Source organism: Lagopus leucura, unplaced genomic scaffold (genome assembly GCF_019238085.1).
Source record: "Lagopus leucura isolate 7727_CA_CO unplaced genomic scaffold, USGS_WTPT01 Super-Scaffold_100002, whole genome shotgun sequence".
Classification (NCBI taxonomy): Eukaryota; Metazoa; Chordata; class Aves; order Galliformes; family Phasianidae; genus Lagopus; species Lagopus leucura.
Genome location: NW_024962263.1, coordinates 44340633 through 44364897, shown reverse-complemented (window position 1 = coordinate 44364897; position 24265 = coordinate 44340633). Strand labels below are relative to the sequence as shown.

General features: G+C 38.4%; 1 protein-coding gene across 1 annotated transcript in view; it reads left to right on the top strand.

Moving 5' to 3' along the window:
* LOC122178664 (maestro heat-like repeat-containing protein family member 2A) overlaps positions 1-24265 on the top strand; it is a 45509-nt gene that overhangs the window by 20688 nt on the left and 556 nt on the right.

The window sequence follows — 24265 nt, the reverse complement described above, 5'->3', positions numbered from 1 at the left end:
CTGATATAACTGCCAGGTAGGATTATTTTGAAAGGCTTTTGTTTCAGTAAGAATCTAATTCATGCAAAGGAGACAAAGATATGACTGTGATGAAATGCTGTGGTGAGACATTAATTACAAGAGGAGGCTGCAAACCTTCAGAATTTATGTTTCTGAGAGGCCCAGAAATGTGGGTACATTCTTACCTTCTTGAAGACATACAGTGGGCAGCGCTTTCCTGTTTCCAATTTTCTCTTGAGCTCTCAGTTCCATACACTCTTATTCCCTCAAGAACAGGCAAATGAGGCTTCCTGTCTCATGTGGGTTTGAAAATCTCTGGTTATCTGGCCAGCATATACCCTATAGCATTCCCCTCTTTGCTCCTCCTTGCCTGGCATGCAGTTTCCTCTCTGTTCTGCACAGCATAAAACTCAGAAAATCACTTTCTTAAAACTAAGTTTACTCCCAAGCAATTTAGTGCAATCTCTGTTTCCCTCTCCATCTTTTAGGCACTTACTGGGCTGATATGTTGGTTCACCCCAGGGCTACAAGCACACCAACTAGTCTCCTTGCAAGGGGACAGGCACCCAAGAGAAGGTCTTTCGGTACTGGGAATTTGTGCAATCAGGAAACCACAAGCTCTTTTGTCCTTCAGGAAACCTTCACTGATTTTCTTCACTGATTTTGAATTTGTTTTGCAAAATCAACATGCCTTGCTGGTTTTTTAAAATTCTTTCTTGATCCAAGGCATGGCTTTACCTCCATGAAGCAGATTTTCTTTAAAGTATCATTATATGAATTCTGAAGTTTATTTCTTCTTCCTCATCTTGTGGAAGACAAAGAGACAGAGAAGGAAACTGTGAAATAATCAGGAGGAGATAAATAACAATCTACTTTAGAAGTGAGTATTTATACAAAAATGTCTTTGCTTTCTTCTGCCAATGTAAAGAGGACCAACACTTTCATTTACTTCCCTTTTCACCATCAAAATAGAGCTGTGGAGACCTGGTATAGTGAAGAGTTGGGCTTTCCAAATATGCAAAATTAGTACATTGGGAAGATTTACGACTGTGGGAGAGGAGAAAGAGATGTGTGTTGGTCATTGTTACGAAGATGAATATTACATATTTTGACTTATTCTAATTTAATGAACCCCAGAAAGCACTTTTAGTGTTTACTTTTTCCTCATTTGATTCTAATTAACCTTTCCCATGATTCAGATGTCTGACAAATGTGGAGGGCTGCAGGGCTAAGTGCTTTTTTCCCATGATTGACTTTAATTAAGCATGCTCCAGGCTTGAAACCCTTGTAAACTTAAAGAACTTTATTTTAATTGCCTTCTGCCACATTTACTTATGCTAAACAAATAATATAAATCAAATATCAGTGCTATTAGAAGAATGAAGAACTGACTTACAAAATAGTAGTCTGCCATGGAAAAATGTATTACACTCTAAATCTGAATAGAAAGTACTATGGTGGGAGAAAGATGACGGATTTCATGAAGGAAACTTCTGGAACTTCAATAGCTTTTCATTTTCTGCACAGTAGGTATGTTAAGAAACGAAGTTTCAAACTACTGTTATTCTTCTCCAGTTTCAGTGTTAATAGGTTATATTCATTAAAACATGAAATTTTTAACTGAATACATCAGGAACTTATTTCAGGCTTTGGACTGTTCAACAGCTCTCTGTTGCAGCTCTTGAAATGAGGCAGTTCAATCTTAATTAGGAGACCTTGTCACCTAAATTGCATGAGTTTTTTGCTCCCTGAGCTTATCACAAGAAAATCAGACAAAGAGTTAGGCACCAGTACTTGTACAAACAAATACTGATGTTATTGTTCAAAACACTGCGAACAAAATAGCGCACCAGCAGATATTTGGAGAAATAAATCAAAGATCATCCATATTTTTTTAGTCAATATGAAGATTTTATCCAAATAAATGTTTGTTTGTTCTTCTATTGATTGATAGAGTTTTAATATAAAATTCCATCTGGCTTACAGGTGAAGAATATTCTTAATATGAAAATGAATAACAAATCTTATTTTCACTCTGCGTTCCATTGGTATGATCTGAACTGAGTGTTTTAGAGAGGAATCTTGACTTACACAAAGGAACTGTGCTGCACATTTTTGCCCCTTTAAAATCATGCTGTAGGTTCTGAAGGATCAGCTGAGTTATATTTACCGAATTAGGCTTCTCCTCTTTACTCTTGACAGGAGTAGTGTGGATGACACCCTGAGAAAACCTTTTGCACTTGCTGTGGCTGAAAGTGCTTACCGTTAATAAAAAAAAGTAAAAAAAAAATCATCTGAAGAGCCTTTATTGGAAAGAAGCCTGGCAAAACTGTCTTTGAGCTTAATTACTGTAGAGCAGTGGTCTTGAAATATGAGCTAACCTTTTGCTTCGGCAACCAAAATCCTGAAAATAGATGACACAGGGGTTAACAGTGCTGTCTCAATCTTGATGTCTCTGTTTCCCTTTTCTAAGACAGTGCAGTATACACTAAATTATTTTTTAAAAATTATTATAGATATGACTAGATCAGGTTAAATCCAAAATCAGAATCTTTACGTCTGCACCCACAAATAGAGCAAAGGAATGCCTGAATATTTAATCAGTGAAGGCATCATAACATACATAAACATGCATGTGCGTCTATTCCTTTATATGTTTGACTGTTTAAGAAAACATTTTTCTCTAAAGGCAGATCCTGCAAAAGGTAACATATCGACAGCTCTGTTAGTTCTATTTATCCAGTTAACGTGTACTGCTGAAACCGCTGCAGCATGAGGGTCTCCACGGGGGCCACCTTTGGCTTGAAAAGAATAACTACGTTGATACTCAGCTTCCAAGAATGCCAATAACAACACTGTACCAATGTGGCAGCTTTCAGATCCCAGCCCAGGACTACAAGATGTTCCAGACCAACCTAAAATCAAGTGTCAAAACCTGCACAGAACTGAAGGAAAACTGTTTACCTTTCTGGAGCCTAAGATTGCAGTTTAATTCCTGATTTTGACATGTTTAGGAGTCCTGTTGAACGACCTCAGATTAAAAGGGTAGGCTAGGATACATGGTGGGAGATATCCACAATGTGGATATTGACATTTGATGCACAAAACAGTTTATTTTTAAAGTATCCTGTGCTTCTAAATTGCAGAGCATTAATTTAAAATGGGAGATATAAGCCATTTGATGTACTGTGGCTTTTTCCTGCGTGTGTGTCTTTGCTTAGACTGAGTCACTATTATCCAAGGGGAAAAAAAAATCTACAGCCATTTCCTGGTTTTAATTAATTCTATTTTACATCCTGACGCTTTAACTTGCTCTTGATCAGCTTCTAAGTGATCTGTTTGACAGGTCTATCTTTAATTCTGAGTAATTGCCAAATCATTTTGCAATTTATCAGAAATGTGAAGAATAGCTAGAAAGAGCTATTTTTCTTCAAGAATGAAAGCAAACTCTTAGAAAAGGGCCTGGGAGATCCAAGAAAAATTATAATGTCTTGTGAAATTTCTGAGTGGGAGACCCCCATCAGATTTCTAGCAAGACTGCTGAGTAATTGTGCATTCTATAAACACTGCAATGATCTGGCTTGAATGAAAGAACCTGCCTACATTCTATTGCTTTATTTAGACTAAGTTGAAAACACTGCAGTATATTACAATCTATTGAACGTGCTCATTTTGTGGAGACATTTTCAATGCCCTTTTTTACTGGGTGAGAGTACTGATAGTTGGTATCAGCCTTCAAGAACTGTAATCTGTAATTACAAACTAAACTACAGTGTTTCTGGCTGAGTAATTTTAAAACTCTGCATAATAACTACAATAAGTTTCCTTTCAGCTTGCTCACTCTGTACAAAAATCCCAGACACAGACAGTCACATTTGCTCCCTATTGAGTCATTGTTATCTGGGGAAAGCTCTTTCGCTAGCTGTCAACAGTGGGAACAAGGACCTTACATGGAAAGGTCCTTTTCTAACACTGCTTAGACTATGTCCTATGTACATTTATGTTTCTTTTTCAGTCTCTGGGAAATTAAATGAAAACTATATCTGGACCAAACATTTTAATGAATTGTAAGCTTATTATTAAAAAAAAAAAAAAAGGAGAGGGGGGAGTGAGGGAAGAGGCAGATTTGGGACAGTTTTCAAATTCAGTGAAGTTGGGAGAAGTTGGGAGAAAACTGGCATGAAGCTTTGAACCTACACCATGTAATGATGTGTTCTTCTCTCAGAAAGGGAATATTTCAATTTGAAATTCAGTAATTTATTTAGTGTTATTTTTAAAAAAATAACTCGTAAGACCAAAACAAAATCTCATGATAATGAAATAGATATCTCCAAACTTTGTTTTCTTTCAAATTTTAGTTGGAATACTGAACATAAAATTGATTATTTACACAGAAACTCTCTCATGGTCTAGATTTGGTTGTTTTCAGGGTCATGAATATTGCTAAAACCGTGCAAATAGAAAGTCTTCCCCTGCTGAGAGAGAGCACAGGAGGAATGAAGCTGTGTGTACTGGTATTATTAACAACAGAGGAGAGCAATGTGTATAGGAACTATAATCAATGGCACAGCTGCAAGGAGTTCATTATGCAGCTGGTAGGAACTAAGAATATGGACAGATAGCAATTCCCTTTGACATTTAACATGTTACTTACCGTTAAGTAGAAGTGATGGGTGTGATTGGCATTCCCTTCACTCTAGCAAAGATCACACTTCACACAACCATAGAAGCATTGGATCATTTAATGGCTTGGGTTGGAAGAGACATTAAAGATCATTTAGATTTAACCTCCTGTCATAATCAGGGTTGTCACCAGATCAGGCTGCCCAGGGTCCCAGCCAGCCTGGCCTTGAACACCTCCAGGAACTGTGAATCCGCAGTTTTTCTCACAACATCCTCACAACAACTTCACACAACAATAGCCTGTTCCAGTGCCTCACCACTCTAAGAGTAAAAAATGTGCTCCTAATATCACATTTAAATTTTCTCTCTTTTAGTTTAAAACTGTTCTGCCTTGTGCTATTACCCTCAGATTGTATAAAAAATCAGTTTCCCTCCTCACCTTAGGTACTTGAAAGCTGCAATGAGATCTCTCCAGTGCCTTCTCTTCTCCTCAGCATTTCTTCATAAGAATCATAGAATTATTAAGGTTGGAGGAGATCTCTACATCATCAAGTCCAACTGTTCACCTACCAGCAGAAGGTAGACACAAAGGCAAACTTTTTACTTTTAGGCGTGGAATTTTGGGGGAACTTCTTCCTGGAAGCAGCAAATATGTGGCAAAACTGAAAAAGAAAAATGTAAGTATTTCCTTCTTCCCAGATGTGCAGATTAAAGGAATACTGGTTGCACTGCCATGATTTGGCTCATATCAAATGCACCTTCATAAAATATCATGCCATATTGCTGCAGCTGGCTGGGTAATATCTGGATGATATCTGTTCCTGCAATTGTCATTGCCAAGCAAAGAGACATGCCAAATTATTAAAAAGTGTATTAAAGTCCCAGTTCCACTTATTACTCCTTGTGCTCCTTGTTCCAATTCCTTTCACGTTGTTCTGGTACACAGGGAGATAATGAAAAAGTTACATAACTAATTAAAGCAGATCTATTTTTTTATAAAGACTTTGGAATTGACTTTATTGAGAATTAGCAAAATAAATTCCCAAGTGTATCTCAATACTGTTTAAAAAAAAAAAAAAAAAAAAAAAAAAAAAAAGGTTGGATTTACTTGGTTTGGCTTTTGGGAGTGCTGTTTTGATACAGACTTTCCCAAAGACAGGAGGTATTTTCTCTCTTACTAGCATACACTGAAGGCAACTCATGACTAAGTAATTGATCTTTCAGTTTAGAAATACAGGTGGATGTCCAACCTTTTTCCTTGCCTGGGCTGCAATGAGTGAAGAGGAGTTATCTTGGAATGCATGTATGTAGGTTGCTCCGAAAGTAATGCCTCCTATTTACTTCCATGGAAACAATAATGGTTACAAAGAGCACAATAAAGCTGCTTGATTGAGAAAATTCTCAGCTACAAAACTATTTTTCAATCAGTCACTGCCATTAACTATACATTTATATATAGCTATACACCAGTGAAGAAGAAGGGCCTTCATGCTGCACACTTCCATGTCAGATGCCATTCTGTCAAACTGCCCCTCTGCTGCCATCTGACACTTGGCAACCACATGAAATGGGATATTGGCAGAAAAGTTCAGTATCCACTGCTATACCAACCACATCCATCTCTGACATCATGGTCCCATGAAACAACATAGGAGGCATTACTTTCGGAGCAGCTCTCATACAATGTGTAATACAAGTAAAGTATATGAAGTAACACAACTTATTTTAATTTAAAATTCTTTTTATAATTATCAAAACATAAAGAAAGAGAAACTAAACCATAGCACCAGTGAGCTATGTGACCTTGTTTTTGTGAAACTAACACTAATGCATCACTCCAATTCGATGGCAGTGGCTGCCGTTCACAGTGAGCTCTCAAGGTGTTCATCAGAGATCTCTGATGAAATTTCACTCTTCCTGTGCTTCATCCTTGAAAAGTTGTTCAAAAATGTATGTACTGCCCAAAGGCAGTGATATGAATGAGGCCTGGCTGTGAAGTGAGGAGTATCATTTTTATCATAAAGTGTAGAAATGCAGAGGCAGTTAGCAAAGCATGAGGTGCTGAAGGAAGGCATACTGAAATGACTGAGAAGATTCACACTGATAGCACTGACCATGAGTGAATATTAAAGACCACATGGACATCCTATTGTAATCAATTTTTCTTCAATTAAGAAGCCTCTATTTCTAATGAATACCCAGAGATTTATAATGGAGATGCGGAAGAAGAGTTGGGAAAAACAGGAAAAAAATGTTTCTGATATGATTCAGGTTTTTTAAAGAATGGGTGTGTGAGTGTGATTGAGACATACTGTGCAAGCAGAAGCTTCTCTTGTATCACAAGCTCTGAGACTTGTTTCTTTGGTTTCACAACATTCTGTTACTATGCAAAAACAACATCATCTCATCCACTACACGGGGCAAAAGGAAGAGAAAGAAAATATATTAAATTTTTCAATTTTCTACCAAGAGCAAACCCAAGCAAAAAAACCACTCAATTTCTAATGACTTCAATTTCAGGTTGGTATAACTGGTAGATCATTTCCTGCTCTTTGTACTTTTGTGTCTCCTTTTCTGACCAACAACTTTTCTGTGCCTTTTGTTGGAAGAAGTCAGGAGAGGACGAGTAAAGAAAAGAGACAGAAAGGGAAAGTTACATTTTGGCAGATCTGAATACTTTTTTTTTTTTTTTTTTTCCCCATGGAAACATCTGTGAAAAGAGAAATGAAAAAAAAAAATTCCACAATCATCACCTTTTTAAAAAATCATAATTATTAGTATATGTGGAAAATATACTAATTGAAAAAAAAAGTCTCTTTTTTTATAAAATGAATCTCTATAAAATAGTAAACCCCAAATTCAGAGACAACCACATATTTTTGAGCTACCACATTCACTTTGTCTTTGGTATGTTAAAAATGTATATCTGCATTGAAAAGACTGGTCTCACATAGCTACTTTGCCATTAGATATATATTTTAGATTGTACATTTTCATGTTTGGCAGACAATGCAGAATGAATGTTCTCTCCCCTCCCTTAAGCCTATAAATACTGCTCTGCATCCATATCCCCAATGTGACCTGTTTGAAGCACTGAATCTCTTGCTCACAAATGACCAGACACAGGGAAAAGTTAGGGTGAGACTAAACCTCGCAGGGATCTGCCTTATAACCTTGGGCTGTTCAGTAGTAACTGATAATGTATGTTTTGCTCTATATAACTGGTGCTGACTGCACACAGCAAATACATATTTTTAATCACGGAATTGTTTTTTCTGCTGTCTAAACTTGGAAACACAAGTTGTTGAGGATGAGCAAAAGACGGCATATATGTATGTATGTGCATGGCTCCCACACACAGACATAGATGAAGAAACACTGAAGTTTCAGGTGCCTTTTTTCTGAAATAGATGCAGAGAGACTGAGAAGAATCAAATGGTTTTGAAGAACAAAAGTTCAGGGAAATAGGTACAGCAATAAGCCCAGTGATTTATGAGCAATGTGAAGGATTTACCACATTTTGCATCACTTCATATAATAAATTTTCTTTGGTCGCTGCCTTCTGACTCACCATGAGAATTAATTTGCAAACCTGAGATATCTAAATGGTAAATTATCGTGTTTATTATTCATGATGAATACCAAATCATTGTAGTAACATTCCCATTTTTTTTTCATTTAATACTTCATATTCACACAAGATGAAAAGTTGTTAAGGTAAGACTTCAGGTTGTATAAAACTTGGCATACGTACTTTGCTTCAATTCACTATTTCTGACATTGTCTTTCAGCATTCTTCATTTGAACTGGGTTATTTTTGTTTTCTTTTTGCAACTCGTCATCTGTGCATGAATTTGATTTCCCAACAAAATAGCACTTCAGATTTTTGTTAAGTCTGTTGTTTTCCTGCCTGGCTAAAACTACAATATCATAGTGGTTTATGTTACTTTTTTTTGTTTTCTATTGTTCTCATCCTTTGCCCTCTGTTGTCCTCTGCACTCTGAAAGGTGTGCTGATTAGAACAGAGACAGGAAAAATATTCAGGGAAATGATTCAGAAAGACTACTCAAATTTTTCTGAAACATTCTGGGAATACTGTAGCAGTAACATAGATATCACCGCCTGCCATTCGTACAAATTGCTTCAACTCATTTCCTAGTTTCAGTCTGAGTCGTATTTCTAAGCTTTTAATTTCTAGTTATTATTTTAAAGGTCAGCCAGCCTGGACGACCAGCACAGCAATGACATGAGTTAATCATTTAGCTACAGTGGTGTTAACTCACGTGAAATACACTGGCAGCATCTCACTGAAACTGAAAGAAAATTTTCACATGGGTCTGACTACATTAATCATGAAGTTGAATGGAATGTGAACTTGCAAGCAAGATACTCCCTGATAATTATACATGTATATTTTATATACATTGATATTTTTGATACCATGATAATTTTATACACTTGTGTTAAATGCAAGGCACTTTACACAATCATTGAGAACGAATGAAAGCAGCTTTTAATTTACCTGGAGAACTGTGGTGGTAACTTCACAACTCAACTCTCCCAGTGATAACGTGCTCTTCTGTCCGCATTTTAAAAAGACCAGCAGAAATATCTCAGTAATCCCTACTCCCTGAGAAGAGACTGGGATGAGAATGGCATGATGTGGATGTCTATACAAAAGCGTGTGGAGCTCCTGCATCTCATGGCTCTTGCAAAAGGAATTACAGGTTACTTACATTTATGTTCTTTCTACGTCAGGAACAGATCTGAAAAACTAGAAATACATATCTTCATGCATTAGCAGCACACTACCTTCTTGATCAAACCAACTCATTTTGGTCATGATTTTTAAAACTGCCTAAACAATTGTTTTCAGAAAGTTGCAAATTCTATCTTCAAAAAAATATGGTTCATTTACAGTATTTGAATCAACAGATGTCCAGAATAAGAGACAGAAAATGTTGCTGGTCACCTCTGAAAAGCTTGGCTATGTTTCTGAAGCCACCTTGGAAAGCCATGTGACAAAAAAGATTTTTATTTTTTTTTATGAAACTGAGCATCACACAGTTGTCATTTGTCTGTCTGTTGTCCACTGCTCAAGCATGACATTAACTCCTCAGACAGGGCAGGCAGCAATATTGACATTGTTCCCTACAAAAATAACATCTTTAATATCTAGATGAGATTTTATAGGAGTCCTGTGGACTCCCTGACATTTACATTCCAAACCAGTGTTGACAACGTTAAGGCCACTTCTCTTTTGGGCTAATAACGATCACTTTGTTTGCAGTTCAGAGGAATTAATGCTCAGCAGCTGAGGGGCCAGGAATCATGACAGAAAGCTTCCAAAATAGACACAAATCCTTGCAGATGTTGTGACATTACGTTATCAATGGAAATGGAGTTGACAGGGAAGTTAAGACTATATGAGAGGAAATTACAGTCTTAAGAAAATGACAAAGAAATCCATGTCAACCGAGATCTCTGCAAAAGATACCAAGTAATAGTTACAGATGAAGACTGATACTAAACAAACTGAAAGGCAAAAGTATTCCCTTTGATTATGTGGTTTCTTGTATGACTGGAAAGGCTTCGCTTCGTGTTTGTTCCCATAGTGACCGCTTGTTATTCCTCAAAGACTGGATCAAAATTCCTTTCCTGATCTGGCTTAAAGCAACTGTTCAACCACAAGCAACAGCATGTGCAATGAATGCCACAACGAGCACTGCTCCTCATATTTCCCATCAAAGATCTCTCTGCTGATTCACACTGAACTGTTGTCAGGAGCCTATGGGGAAGTACTGCTCCTCTTTGATCACCTCTTGTCAGGGTGATAGCTGGGCTCATCCTCACTAGCACTGGTAACAGCAGAAAGCATTATCTGCAGTGGAAGTAGTGCCCTGAAAGAGCAGAGAGAGAAAGACAGGGTTTCATGAAAATGAGCCTTTTTTTCAAGTAGGCATTTAAAAACTGGGGGATACCACCAGATTACTGAGATTTACCACTATTTTTGTCATAAAGCGGTAATAATAAAGAATGGACTGTTGTCTGTTTAAAAGAGTTGCTTGTAATATTGCTTATAACTAAAGAAAAATAAAAACCACGTGACAGCCCAGCAATTCAAGAACATAATGGGCTTCGATACACAGCTTCCACAGAGCTTGTGCAAATACAGATTAACTTTAAAAATCCTTCACTCACCAGTGGACAGATGTTCTACTTTTGAAATTGAGAGGCAATCAAGGAGAGCAGATTGTCTACCAAGTGCTACTTAAGGGTTGGGAATGAAGATACACAGGACAGCAATATGTTAGGAACTCTAAATAACCCTCCCTATATCTCCTTCAGTGCTACAGCCTCTTCTTAAGCAAAACTGCATTGCATCTGGAGAAACATCAAGGAAATACCTTAACCTAGTCTCTCTCCTCGGACTCCTATTGTGTGCTCGTGAGAATGCACACAGCTGGGTCATTGGAGCTGGTCATTGCTCAAGGTTCACTTGATGCAATCTAGGTGTTTCCCTTAGCTGTAGTCATTCAGTGCAACAAAGGTCTCACAAAAAATTTGGATCCTGCATGTTAGGTTATCCTTGACACCCTCAAACCATAGCAATGCATGAAGGGCACTACAGCCCCAGAATTCCCACAGTTTGGGGGAAATCCTCAGTGCAGGAAGCAAAACAGGGCCCCAAAGTCACCCCCCTATCACAGTGAAAATCTTATCTTCTTTCTGCACGCTTCATGTGATGTGGACCAAGCTGTACTCTTTCCTTGATAGCAGTGTATATGGTAGCTCATTACAATAGCTACTGGAATAATGAAAGTTTCATTTACTTCCACTTTATGCTTTTCCATGGTTTTAGTTTCAGGAACTGGAAATAGTTGAGTCAGCTTCACTTTCCAGTCTTGTTCACATGCTCTGCAGTTGGCACTGTGGCTTACACACTATTCTGAAAATGTGGAGGAGGTGTTTAACTTGCCAATGATTACTTAAAAATGCATATATATTTGGATAAAAGGGAAAAAAAGAAGTCATGAAAGTATTTCCATTTCAACCATACCAGTCTTTGGTGTGTCTGAAGCTCTATCTTAATATATCCTAGATTTTATTCAAAGTTAAACTGTTAGCAACTAGTCAATCACTGTGAGAAAAAGATACTGCTGATTCCAGTTCTTCAATGTCCTGAATTATTAGTGGGAGCTGGGAAAGAATGAGAAAGCAAAACCCAGAAGGTGATGGATATTTCTGTTAGAAGCGCTAAGCAATTGAAATAAATCATTATGAAAAGTGAGCAACATGTGAAGCACAGGCAACAAATAACTGGACAACACTTTTGTTACCGGTCAGTACAAAAGTCTCTTCATAACCATGGCAACTGGGAGTCCAAATTTACAGCATCATTACTAACAAATATTGAAGGGTAGCTTACAGTACTTTTCTCTCTCAAGAGATATTACCTTCTTTCCCCACAGTGCCCGACAGATATGTGCTCTGACCTCAGGTTTCTTCCTTCACTAAGAAAATCTACAATAGGTTCTGTTAAGTTCTGTTACTTATAGGTTTCTCTTCCACATCAAGCAGATTGGACCTCATCACACATTGTATTTCGGGTTACCTGGGATTGTTTTTCTTCTCAAATATCTGTGATAAATAATAAAATTTTCTTCAGACAGCAAGGCACAGTCTCTTTCCAGTTCTGAAACCAGTATGAGTTTTCCCTGTAACACTTCATGTCCATCCTACACACTGGTGGAAACGTGCCAGAAAAACACCACATAAGAACAACTGGATATTTAATGTCATTGTTCTGCTGAAACTCTTTGAAATTGCTTCTGGATAATCACTGTTGAAAAGTAAATATGCATTCATAAAATTATGATAGTTACACTTGAAAAGTCAATATACCTATCTTTCCTCTTGGGATTAAACTGTAAGAAACAGACAAATTGTTCAGGATACAGAACTCACAGGGGCACGGTTCAGCAAAACTCCTGTCTGGCCTGGACCTAAAAGCTAATCCATGAATTTTTTTTTTTTTTTAAAGCAGCTAGTTATTTTTCTTGATTACAGAAACCCCTCAAGAATTCCCCCACTTTTAAATATTTGGGCTCTCTGTAAGAGAAAAAAATATCTGTTCTAAAACATTCTACAATAATATACCTGCATTTTCATTGGGAGCCTAATTAAATAACTTCTTTGCTCCTAGTTTTGTACTTAATACTAAATGTTTTCTTTTGTTAATTTGTTAAACCAGCACTTCAACTTTTTCCAATTATTTAGAATACCAGTGTTGTCTGGGTAGATCAAGTTATTCCTACAGTACTATCAAACCCTTTCTTAGATCTGTTTTGGTTCTGCAGTGCTAAGAGGTTCCTCTGCTTGCAGCTAAAGCCTGATTTATTCTTCTGATTTGTCATATTGCAGCTTGCATACAAACAACTTTCTTTTTATCAGTGCACTCTATTTCTCTTATTATTTCCTCCTTCATCTATGTTTTACAAGTTGGTCCAGCTATCCCACAGGGAGCTGGAAGACAGCTCTGACTTACTGGAAGCACTGTCATCTAGCCATTCAATAAATTGTGCTATAATAAAAGGTCAAATGATGCACCAAGATGCTTATGTACACCGATGTTCTGTCATGGCATAAATGCACTTGAGCAAATCTTACTGAATCAACCGAGAAAAAAAATAATGTCCTTTTTTCTTCATTTCTTCATACAGTCCTTGTACCACCCTCTTTGTGCCTTAAATGAAATAAAATATGGAGGCACTTTCCTTGTAAATGCACATTCTTTAAAGCATATGAGAATTTTTAAAATTTATCATCAATTCTGATCTCTGTATTTTTCTGGTTTTGTTTTGATTTTCCCTTTGGCCTCTAATTCTATTTATATTAGAAATCGTTGCTTGTTTTCATAAAACTGCTCTCCAGATGAACAAAACTGTGAATAGCAACTATGTTTCTGGTAATCTGCATTCAGAAGTCTCAGACAGGATTGGAAACAGCAATATCATTTTACAGTAATCTACTCTGCAGTCAGCTGATGAGCTCAGCCAAAAAAAAAAGTATCATATATATATATATATATATATATATAAATTTGCCACAGGTATTTTATCTGTGTAGGGATGTAACTCAGCAGGTAGCTCAGCACCACTCAGCCACTTGTTCACGCTCCCAGATGGGATGGCAGAGAGAAGTGGAACACTGAGACTGCAAGAGCCCATGGGTTGAGAGAAAGAAAGTTGAGTTGACTATGTAAAATAAAAGCTACATGCACAAGCAAAGCAAGGAATTCACATGCTTCTTTCCATCAGCAGGCAGATGTTCAGCCACTCTCAGAAAAGCAGGACTTATCAACACGTTAACAGTTTCTTGGGAAGACAAACACCATCACTGACTTCTTCATTTTTTACCACAGCTTTTATTGCTAAGCATGATGCCATGTGGTATGGGAAATCCATTTGACCAGACTGGGTCAGCTGTCTTGGCTGCGTCCCTTTCCAGCTCCCAGTGCACCCCTTGATAGCAGGGCAGCATGAGGAGCTGAAATGTCCGTGGCTCCATGCAGACCTGCTCTGCAAAAGCCAAATCACTAGTGTGGTATCAATATTGTTGTTGTTTTTTTTTTCCCCCCTAAATACAAAATACAGCATTATAAAAGTCTCTATGAAGAAAATTAACTCTATCTCATGTCAAACCATGAGAATTTATAATGATTAAAAGAGAGAAATAATTTTTCACAGGGTAACAAGCTTTCAATAATACTGATATCCTAACATTATGCATTGGAGATATAGGAGATACAAAGTATTGTTATTGCTTTTGAATTTTTCTGGCATAGTACACCAAAATTATTAATATTTGAAACAGTTGGGGAAAAAAGGGAAATTAACTCTTAGCTACTTAGTACCATCATTCAGTCTTCATAGTAAATTTTGTTATATTGCTGCTATGTGAACTAATATAAACACTGACTCCTCCAGCCAGACGGAAATTTCATAGAATCATAGAATGGTTTGTGTTGGGAGGGACCTCTAAGATCACCTAGTTCCAACCCCTCTGCTATAGGCAGAGATACCTCCCTCTAGACCAGGTTGCTCAAAGCCCCATCCAGCCTGGCCTTGAATGCTTCCAGGGATGGGGCATCCACAGCCTCACTGGGCAACCTGTTCCAGTGTCTCACCACTCTCACAGTAAAGAATTTCTTCCTAACATCTAGTCTAAATCTACCCTCTTCCAGTTTAAAACCGTTTTCCCTTACCCTGCTACTACATGCCCATCCTGCACTTACAAGTAGTCCCTTCCCATCTTTCCTGTACGCCCCTTCACATACTGGAAGGTTGCTATAAGATCCCCCTGGAGCCTTCTCTTCTCGAGGCTGAAGAGCCCCAACTCTCTCAGCCTGTCCTCATAGGGGGAGTGCTCTAATTTGCTATGTAGTATGATAGTGTTTTTCGTGGAATGTAATAGTAAAATGATATTTTGCTGCTTTTTCCTGTAGCATTCTTCAGTAGCCATACTTTATTAGAAAATCAGTGCCTAGCATTTGCCATGTATGGGAGTCTCAGAACTCGTAATCCTATACTTTTGTTTGCCTCTAGAGATATGGAAACTACACCTAGATTTCATGAGTAGAAAAGAATTTCATTATATTTTAACAGATATGAAATTCTTGATTAATACCTTGCTTTTTTTTTGTGAGTTTTTTCCACTTGTATTCCAGAGTAAATGAGCTCATCGCAACAACTTACTTCTAGAGCAAATCTAGAAGTTTCTTTAGTATCATCACACGCTCATGTGTAGAATGATGAAAAGGAATAATCAGTTAAGGTTTAAAAACTAAAAGTAAAAAACAGATAAATTGCTTGTAGTTTAAAAGTGCTTACTTCAGCAGCCTTCAATTCCTTTCCTGAGGCGAAATACACTAATATGAAATGTACTAAATACTACTTTAGTTCTTAAATGCTGATAGGGAAACAGCAATGTAAAGGAAAAAACTCTATTTTTACTTTCAAAGGAGCTAGGGCCTCTCAGTTAACAGGGATTTCAAATGTTGAGTTGTCACCACTTTGGAAATCCAAGTCATGCAGGTTTGACTGAGGAACAATTATCCAGAATCAAAGAGTATTAAATAAATGGAAAAATAAATGAAAACAATTTATTGTCAAAGTACTTTAACTCCCAGCTAAGGGGAATAATCATCTTCCAGTTCATGGAAGATACATAGAATTGGAGGATTTCCTTTATATATATATATATATATATATTTAAGTTTTGTTTATTTTTTTTCTACTTCACTCTTAGGATAGCTGAACAGCCTGAGAGACACCCATGCTGGTAGATAATCTTATGTCTTTCTCTTGATCACTAACTCCCAGTATACTCTCTGGCTGGCTTTTGCTGTTCTTAAGGGATTTCCTCTGAAAACACAATTGTTGTATGACCAAAACAGTTTTATGTGGAACCTGTATTATCCTGAATAGTGGGAAGCAGATAAAATCCAGGTTGTGAAGAACTGAAGTAAAACAGCAGACCTGTACCTTATCCCAGCTTCATTTACTCTAAGAGATCAGTTTGTCTTTGGGTAAGTGAAAATAAGCAGTGAATAGCTTGTCTTGCTTCTAGCCTCGTGATGTCTCAACAGGGTACCAATATCATATTTATTATACCTTTTTGGTACCCTGGATAAACTTATTAAACAAAAAAAGAACGTCAAATATGGTGCAGAGATTCAGGAGTTTTGTTGCTAAGGCTTTGATAGAAGGTCTAAATCACAAATACATCGACTCACTGCATACTCTCCTTTCTACAGCAAAAAGTTCTTGGACATTTTGGTGTTGAGGCAAGTAGGTCAGTCACTCTCCTGACCAGGGTCTTCAGGTGCCTGCTCACATGCACCTGCATCCCTGGATCAAAGGAGAAACACATCTAATGAGAAATCACAACAATTGTCTGAGCACCTGGCACTGACAGCAGGTTTGGCTGCAGAACAGCCTTGGGAGAGGCCCACCCTTTGCCACTGCACCACTGCACTTTCCCTCACCTCCAAAAGTACAGGAAAAACACCAGAGGATAAGTGATAGTAACACTTTTGAAATTTGTCGTGTCCCTCAACATCCTCATGTTGCCCTCCCCTATGCACGTTATGCCGACAGCTTAGGAATGATGTAACTACAACTACAGAACATCCCAAGACGGAAAGGACCCACCAAGATCATCTAGTGCAAATCCAGGCTCCCCACCGGACCACACAGAGTTCAAACCCTATGTTTGAAAGCACTATCCAATCACTTATTGAACTCCAGCACATAGGGCCGTGCCCACCACCCTGTGGTGCAGCACCTGCCCCTAGCCCCCAGCTGCCCTCCCCTCACACAGCTCCATGCCGTTCCCTCGGGCAGTTGCGCTTCATACTTCTTGCCCTACAGACCCTGCACTATTTTCATAGCCCTGCTTTAGACTCTCTCTAATAGTTTTATGTCCTTATACTGTGATACCCCAAACTACACTGTAAGCATACATCCTTCACAATCAGAGATAACCACAAAGCACACATCAAGGAGTTCCCATTTGTACATACAAGGCCACTGGGCTTCATCTCTACATGACATGCAAGTTAATCGCACTTCCTTTCATATAATCAGTGAGTCATATGTTACCTTTTCAAGAAAAACACAAGTATAATCTTTTTATTTTTTTTCCATAGGCATCTGTGCCTCCCTAGTTAAACTAGCAGTGCCCTGGCAGACCCTTCTGGCACTACTTCAGGACTCCTGAAAAACAAAAATCAAGCACCCCTGAGGATTTCCAGGAACCACAACTAAACCCAAAGCAGCTATGGGAACTGCCTAGGGTAGAGCAGAGAAGTCCCATTAGGACCTCCTAACAGTGCGATGCAACTGTTTTTAAAGGGCAATGACAGGGGAAAACACGCAAAATGTGGTATGTACTTGATGCTGTGTGCAGAGATCCCAATTCCACGCACTACTTGAGAGCAAGGAGAACAAGAAATACATACTGTTTGCTGAATCTACACCCTGCACTATTAAGTTAATGATTACGTTTCTCCTTTCAAATACTGCTGCTTTTAACCCTGTTTGTAACTCCAGCTCAGGAAAAGAAAATACCCTCTAGTTGCATGCTAGAGGCTGACATCCTCCCAGATTTTTTTCATTTGACTGTTTCCTAAATAGTAGCAGGTTGCAGTATTGTGTTAAGTCATTTTCATCTCCCAGCTCCCAGTCTTACATCACTGAAGCAATTTACATCACTGAAGCAGTTCAGCACAGCATGATGGAGAAAAGGCAGATTGAACAAATGATTCAGAGGTGAGGTGAGGATAAATGTGTCTCAATTGAATTAATTTTTAGGAAGTTTTCATAAATAGTAAACTTTTGTCTTGTTTCAGTCTCAGCTTGTTTTCCACAGCATGAATGAATCACTGGCAAATTTGTTTGCAGATACTTTAATAGTAAGCAAGTAAAATTTAAACAAAGAATAGCCATTAATTATTAGTTTTTCTGAAATATATCAATTTTAGTTCAGTGGAATACACACTGCATGTCTGGTGGTTTGGTTGATTGAAAATATTTTGTATAAAACAGTATGGAAAGCATCTCAACCCAGCAGAAATTGTGTTAGTAAACCTAGCACAGAATAATTACTCAAGATAGGTTTTTTCCTGTTTGGTCATGAAATTTTCATGATCAAACCTAAGAACAAATATCAGTACTGTGACAGTTTCCTATGATAAACAGGACATTATCTGTGAATCATTTGTGCAGATATTTAAGATACTTAAGTAACATTACTGTCCTCAGTATTGTATTAAGCTGCTTAGTATGTGGTGCTATCCTTCCTTTTCCCATAGGAAAAATTCCCTTGACTCGCTCTGAGACTACTATTATTGGTGTTCTCTGGATGCCATAATTGACTAACATTCTGGAAAAGCTTGGGTAATACTTACTTGCGTGTAGTGCTTTGACATTTGAGTTCTGTGAAGCTGTTTGGTATTCAACATCTTCCACTTGCATGGAAATTTAAGACATGAAGCTCTTCCTTGCCTGAAAGATCCTGCTTATTACACAGTCAGCATTATACCCTGTAATCAAACAGAATAAAATTTGAAATTTCATTAAAAAATATGAAGAAGGCAGTGTAGGAGTTAGAAATGTAATAGTTCTAGATGGTGCTTTCCTTGAATTTTAAATGTAATGTTCAATTGCATGTTTGCATCCAGATGTAAATAGTACACTCAGTAGGCAGCAAGGTTTCACACAAATAGTCTGGAGGCTTGCAGAATGCAGCCCAGGAGTTGCTAGTGATCTCTTGACAGTGAAATATATAACATTTTCCAGATCTACATTGTTGTCTTTTTAAAGTGTTATCAATTGGTCAGTGTAATGCTCATTTTAAATAGGAGAGTAGAGAGATATTTTGTTAAAAGTTTCTACTATGTCAGAGGAGGTTTGTTCTTATTAATTAGCATCTCAAGATATCTGCTTCAACAATAAGAGTAGGAGTTTTGCTGTCAGAAACATTAACATCGTTTGGACTCACGTCATTAATCTGATGTCTGTTATTCCATCCAATCTCTGCATTTACTGTAACACTTGACCTATAAGAGCTGCTCCACAAGTAATGCATCCTATTTTAGGATGTTGGTCCATAACATCAAAGGCACACGTTGGTGGTATGGCAGTAGAGATTGAACCACCCCACTGGTACTGTTACATTTTGTTGCTGTGTGACAGCAGCAGAGGGGCATTCTGACACAGAAGTGCAGATGAACCAAAGGTGTGTCACTGAGTTCCTTCACATGGAAAAAAAGTGCACCCATTGACATTTATCAGCACTTAATGAACATTTATGTAGACCAAGCAGTGGATGTGAGCACAGTGAGGTAGTGGGTGGTTCATTTCAGTAGTGATAACAGTGACATGAAAGCCATGCACAGTTGTCACACCACAAAGGGAATCTCGATCAGCCTCACCACATGAATCAGCTAACAGCTGCAACTATGCTGAAAAAATAGTGTTTTTGTAGCAGAGAATTTGTTTTATCAGATAGTGTTATTGTGCTCTTTTTATCTGTTGTAGCTTCTATGGAAATAAATAGGTTACTCTAAAATTAATGTTTTCTATGCTTTCCTCAGCTTCAAATGCTAAGGCTATGGAGGCTTTTTTTATCTCAACCAATTTATTGATTAGTAGAATACAGAGTTAAAGTGCACCAACATTAGAAAATAAAATTCTTAAGGGAAAGCTATGTTCAAGCAAACTAATCAGTATTACATTTCCAGCAAGGAAAGGCTTTTGTCGTAATTACTATAACCCTTTGCAGGTAACCTTGAGGTGATAAAAAGTTTGAAAAGAATTCTGACACAATGGTCCACTATAGAATATGAAGAGAAGGCATAAAATTTATCCAACAATGCCATAGACTATTTTACAAATAGTTTGTTTGAATATTCAAAATTTCTAATGTGTCCCTTTAAAACATTATCTCTAAATATACTGTAGACTTACATGCAATTAGCAGTACACTCCTAGGCCTATGTAGTTGTGGAAGAACAATGTGCTACCTAGCAACATGCTTTAAGTGTCATTGGTAGCAGTTGTTGACATGGCTTTTTGCAAGCCTTTATTTTTTTCACTCAACAGTCATGAAGTAGAAGACATTTTGATAGAACGTATTTTTCCTGCTGAGTTATCACCTCTTCTTGTGACTATTGGTAATGTACTTACTGATTATTGTCTGAAAGAAATGACCTGTTGTATACCTGCATGCTTTGAAGCAGCCAAAGCACACACAGGACAACAAATGGACATCTTCTTGTTGTCTATGCTTCTGAACCAAAACCACAGTTAAAATGAAGTAAATGTAGTTCATATTTAATAACTGTCACATAATAAACAAGGATCTGATCTTCAAAATCATTAGAATAAATCTGTCAGATTTCTTTCTTAATGAGATGTAGGTAAGAGTTATTTTGGCCTGATGTCTGTGTGAGATACACAAAAGACAACAGTGTTTGTTGTCACTGTTGTTTGAACTGAACACCTTTCCCTTTGCACACCTCTGAAGAATTCAGTGCAGCAGATTGTACTTCACACCACATATGCTTCCCTTGGCCTAATCTGAATTGATAAATTTTTCTCTCTCCCAGTATCTGTGCGGGAAGTCACAGGTTCAATCCAGACAGTTAAAATTTTCTACGTTTAAAGATCACTATTCAGTCCAGACTGAACTGAAAGCTAATAAAAAAAGTGTCACCATCCAGCTTCTCAGCAGATCCAATTACAACCGGAAGAAAATCCTTTATATCTTTGAACAGCTCTCCACTGCTGCTACTGTAAATGAGCCAACACAGTTTCTTGCAGTAGTCTATCTCAAAAGCCCACTGACTGGTCATGACTAAGAAACTCACTTTAGAAACAGAGTAAATTAGTTCCTTTGTCAAAGGAGTGTGAAGGCAGTGACGTGCGGAATCAAACTCTATAACCACAAAGTAATTATAAAGCAGGTATGGTTTATTCAGTGCTGCACAGACACCGGGTGCAAGGGGGATAGATTCGCCTAACTTGCACACCGTCAGGAAAAATCATGCTACAGATATGGGCTGTACACATACAGCTTATGGATCCCCTCATTCCATACACGTACCTGGTCTGCCGATGGATGGTCCTTGTCTGCTCCCACAGTGATTGGATGAGGGAGTCCTTCCGAAAAATCTTGGGGCGTGCCTAAGGCGTCCCTCTTCTCAACTGGTCCTGCAGCTGAGCAGAGGGTGTCCCATCTGAGGCTGCCAAATTGACGTGCAGAATCAAGCACTATGACCACAAAGTAGTTATAAAGCAGGTACGGTTTATTCAGTGCTGCGCAGACACCGGTGCAAGGGGGATAGATCCGCCTCACTTGTACACTGTCAGGAAAAATTGTGCCACAGAGATAGGTTGATCTAATACATAATCAATAGTTTTCCTAGAATTCGGATACATATTCATTACACACCTGAGAGTTCATTAGCATGCAGACCCTCCCCTCTTGCGCATGCATAGTGGGTTGTGGGATGAAGATTTGTCGTCTTCCTCGCGAAGGCTTCTGGCCTTTCGGGGGGCATCCCCCCAAACAGGTTTCTTGCCCTGTGGACATCTAATCACCTCCCTGCCAAATGTCCTCGGGCTGTTCTCAAACCCTTATCTTTATGGCCTTCATCCCCCTCACTATCCCAGTCACAGTGTCTGCCATCCCTTATTTTCTTACAAGCTCTACATTGTTTCTGTAACTATCTCTAACTATTCGCCTTCACCCCCCTTATTCTCAGTCACTGTGAAGCCTTCTTGCCTTTTTACTTTCACTTATGGGGCCCGTCTCACCTTTCAGTAGTGATTGAACCAATAAAAGAACAGTCACTCCACAGGGTTTAGGTTCTGGATGATGGGAGGATGTCCCTTGATTCATGGTATTTTTCACCCCTTTGACAGCACGTGTAGGAGTCTGAGAGGGTAAATGATAATAATCTTTATTTCTTCTTGCCATCAAGTAGTGAGGGAGTGGTATGAGGGAGCTTGGGTGCCCCAGAAGTTTATCTGAAGTAGGCAATTGGAAAGCATGAGCAGAGGTCATTAAAGTTCTGTATTGAAGTATTTAAGTCGTCACTGTGTGCCTTCATCTGTCCCAAAACTCCATCTCATGGCAAGGAGAGTTGGATTCATCACAGGGCTGATTCACAGTCTGACTTTCAGAGAGTTTGGTAACAAGGGTCAACTTCTTTTCTTTTTCCATGGTACAAGTCCACTTTGATTCCTGAGTGGGAAAACTAAATTTTTCTAGGAAATTTCTCTACTTAACATTAATGCTAACAAAGCCATCACTTACCTCTTAGGATAGATTTCTTTAATCTTGTTCTTGTTTTCCTCTGTGTCACCATCTATTATCTTGGACTACAGATATAATTCCAGAATACTGACTATGCTAATAGTATTATTGTCATGGTTTTGTGTTTTTTTTGGTTTTCGGTATTCCACATCATAACATCACGTAGAGCACTGGGAGTTAAAGTGTTAATGCTCCAATCCCAGGTACCTATCCCTGTACATTACAGAAGTCACGGCATCTGGCCCTTCCGAGTGGGGCGGTGTCTCTTGCTGCCTTGCAGTGGGTGCTGGAGGGTGCTTTTCTAGCCGTTCCAAGCTTTTCAGGTTTGACTCAGTCTCAGGAACTCTCTCTCTTTCCTATCTTACTTAACTGATTAGTCTCAATTTCAATTAGATTCTATTATATTGTGTTATCTTGCATTCTGATATCATAGTTAGTAAAATAAGTTTTCCTCCATGGATTGTTGCCGCTGTTTTTCTTCCTTCCTTGAGCCCAGCTCCCATCTCCCTATCCCTTTTCCCTTTTCCTTCCCATTTTGTGGGGTTCGGGGGGTGCCCAGGTGCTTACTGCCCCCTGTCACAGGCATAGATTGATCTAGTTAACTCCTTGACAGTACTTTACTCTGTATAGAGCTAATTTCTACAGGAGATTATTAGTTCTGCATAAATTTTATTATGGTTGAACCTGAAGTTCTTTAAAATCCTTTGTGCTTGAGAGGTTGAGTTGGACGGGCCTAGAAATTTAAACCTTTTTGTGTGCTTCACTAAGGCTTTTAACCTTTCTTAAATCAAGACTTTCTTTCCATTATTTTCCAGTCACTCAACCTTCATTTTCCCACTTACAACTTCAGTTTTAAGAAATATTGTGTTTGTCTTTTGCTCTAAAACATTCAGAGATAGGTAGAGTCTTTGGGACATTTCCTTTCTCTTGCAGTGAGATTTCATGAAAACCTTTAATATCTGCTTTCAAAGATATGAGACCATGTTCTTCCTCACTGAGATTTGATTTGCAGTATTTTGGTCATCTTTAACAGCACAAGCTTTATCACTACAACTTAGAAATAGACGTATTTTCAGTCTGCTCTTTAAAGGTCTCCAGAACTCTTTTTTCTCATTTGAAGGAATCTCAGAGAGTGAGCTCCAGCTCAGAAGAGATACCTGCTGTGAGCAATATTTCCTTGTTTCCCTGCTGTGAAGACCCACTTTTCTCTTTAAAATTTCTGCATCAAATTGTGGGGGTGCAGAGCTGATTGCTACTAAATTCCTTTCAAGTTACCAGATGGATAGAAGATGGTAAAGCAGTGGATGTGGACTATCTTGATTTTAGTAGAGCATCTGACACCATCTTCCACAGCATCCTTGCAGCTAAACTAAGGAAGTGTGGTCTGGACAATTGAGTAGTGAGGTGGACTGTGAACCAGCTAAAGGAAAGAAGCCAGAGAGTTGTGGTCAATGGAACAGAGTGAATCTAGTCTGCTGATGACACAAAACTGTGAGGAGTGGCTGACATGCCTGAAGGCTGTGCTGCCACCCAGCAAGACCTAGACAGGTTGGTGAGTTGGGCAGGGAGAAACTTCATAAAATATAACAAGGGCAAGTGCAGAGTCTTACATCTGGGTAAGAAGACACCCCAGGTACCAGTATAAGTTGGGGACTGACTCTCCTCTCCTCTCCTCTCCTCTCCTCTCCTCTCCTCTCCTCTCCTCTCCTCTCCTCTCCTCTCCTCTCCTCTCCTCTCCTCTCCTCTCCTCTCCTCT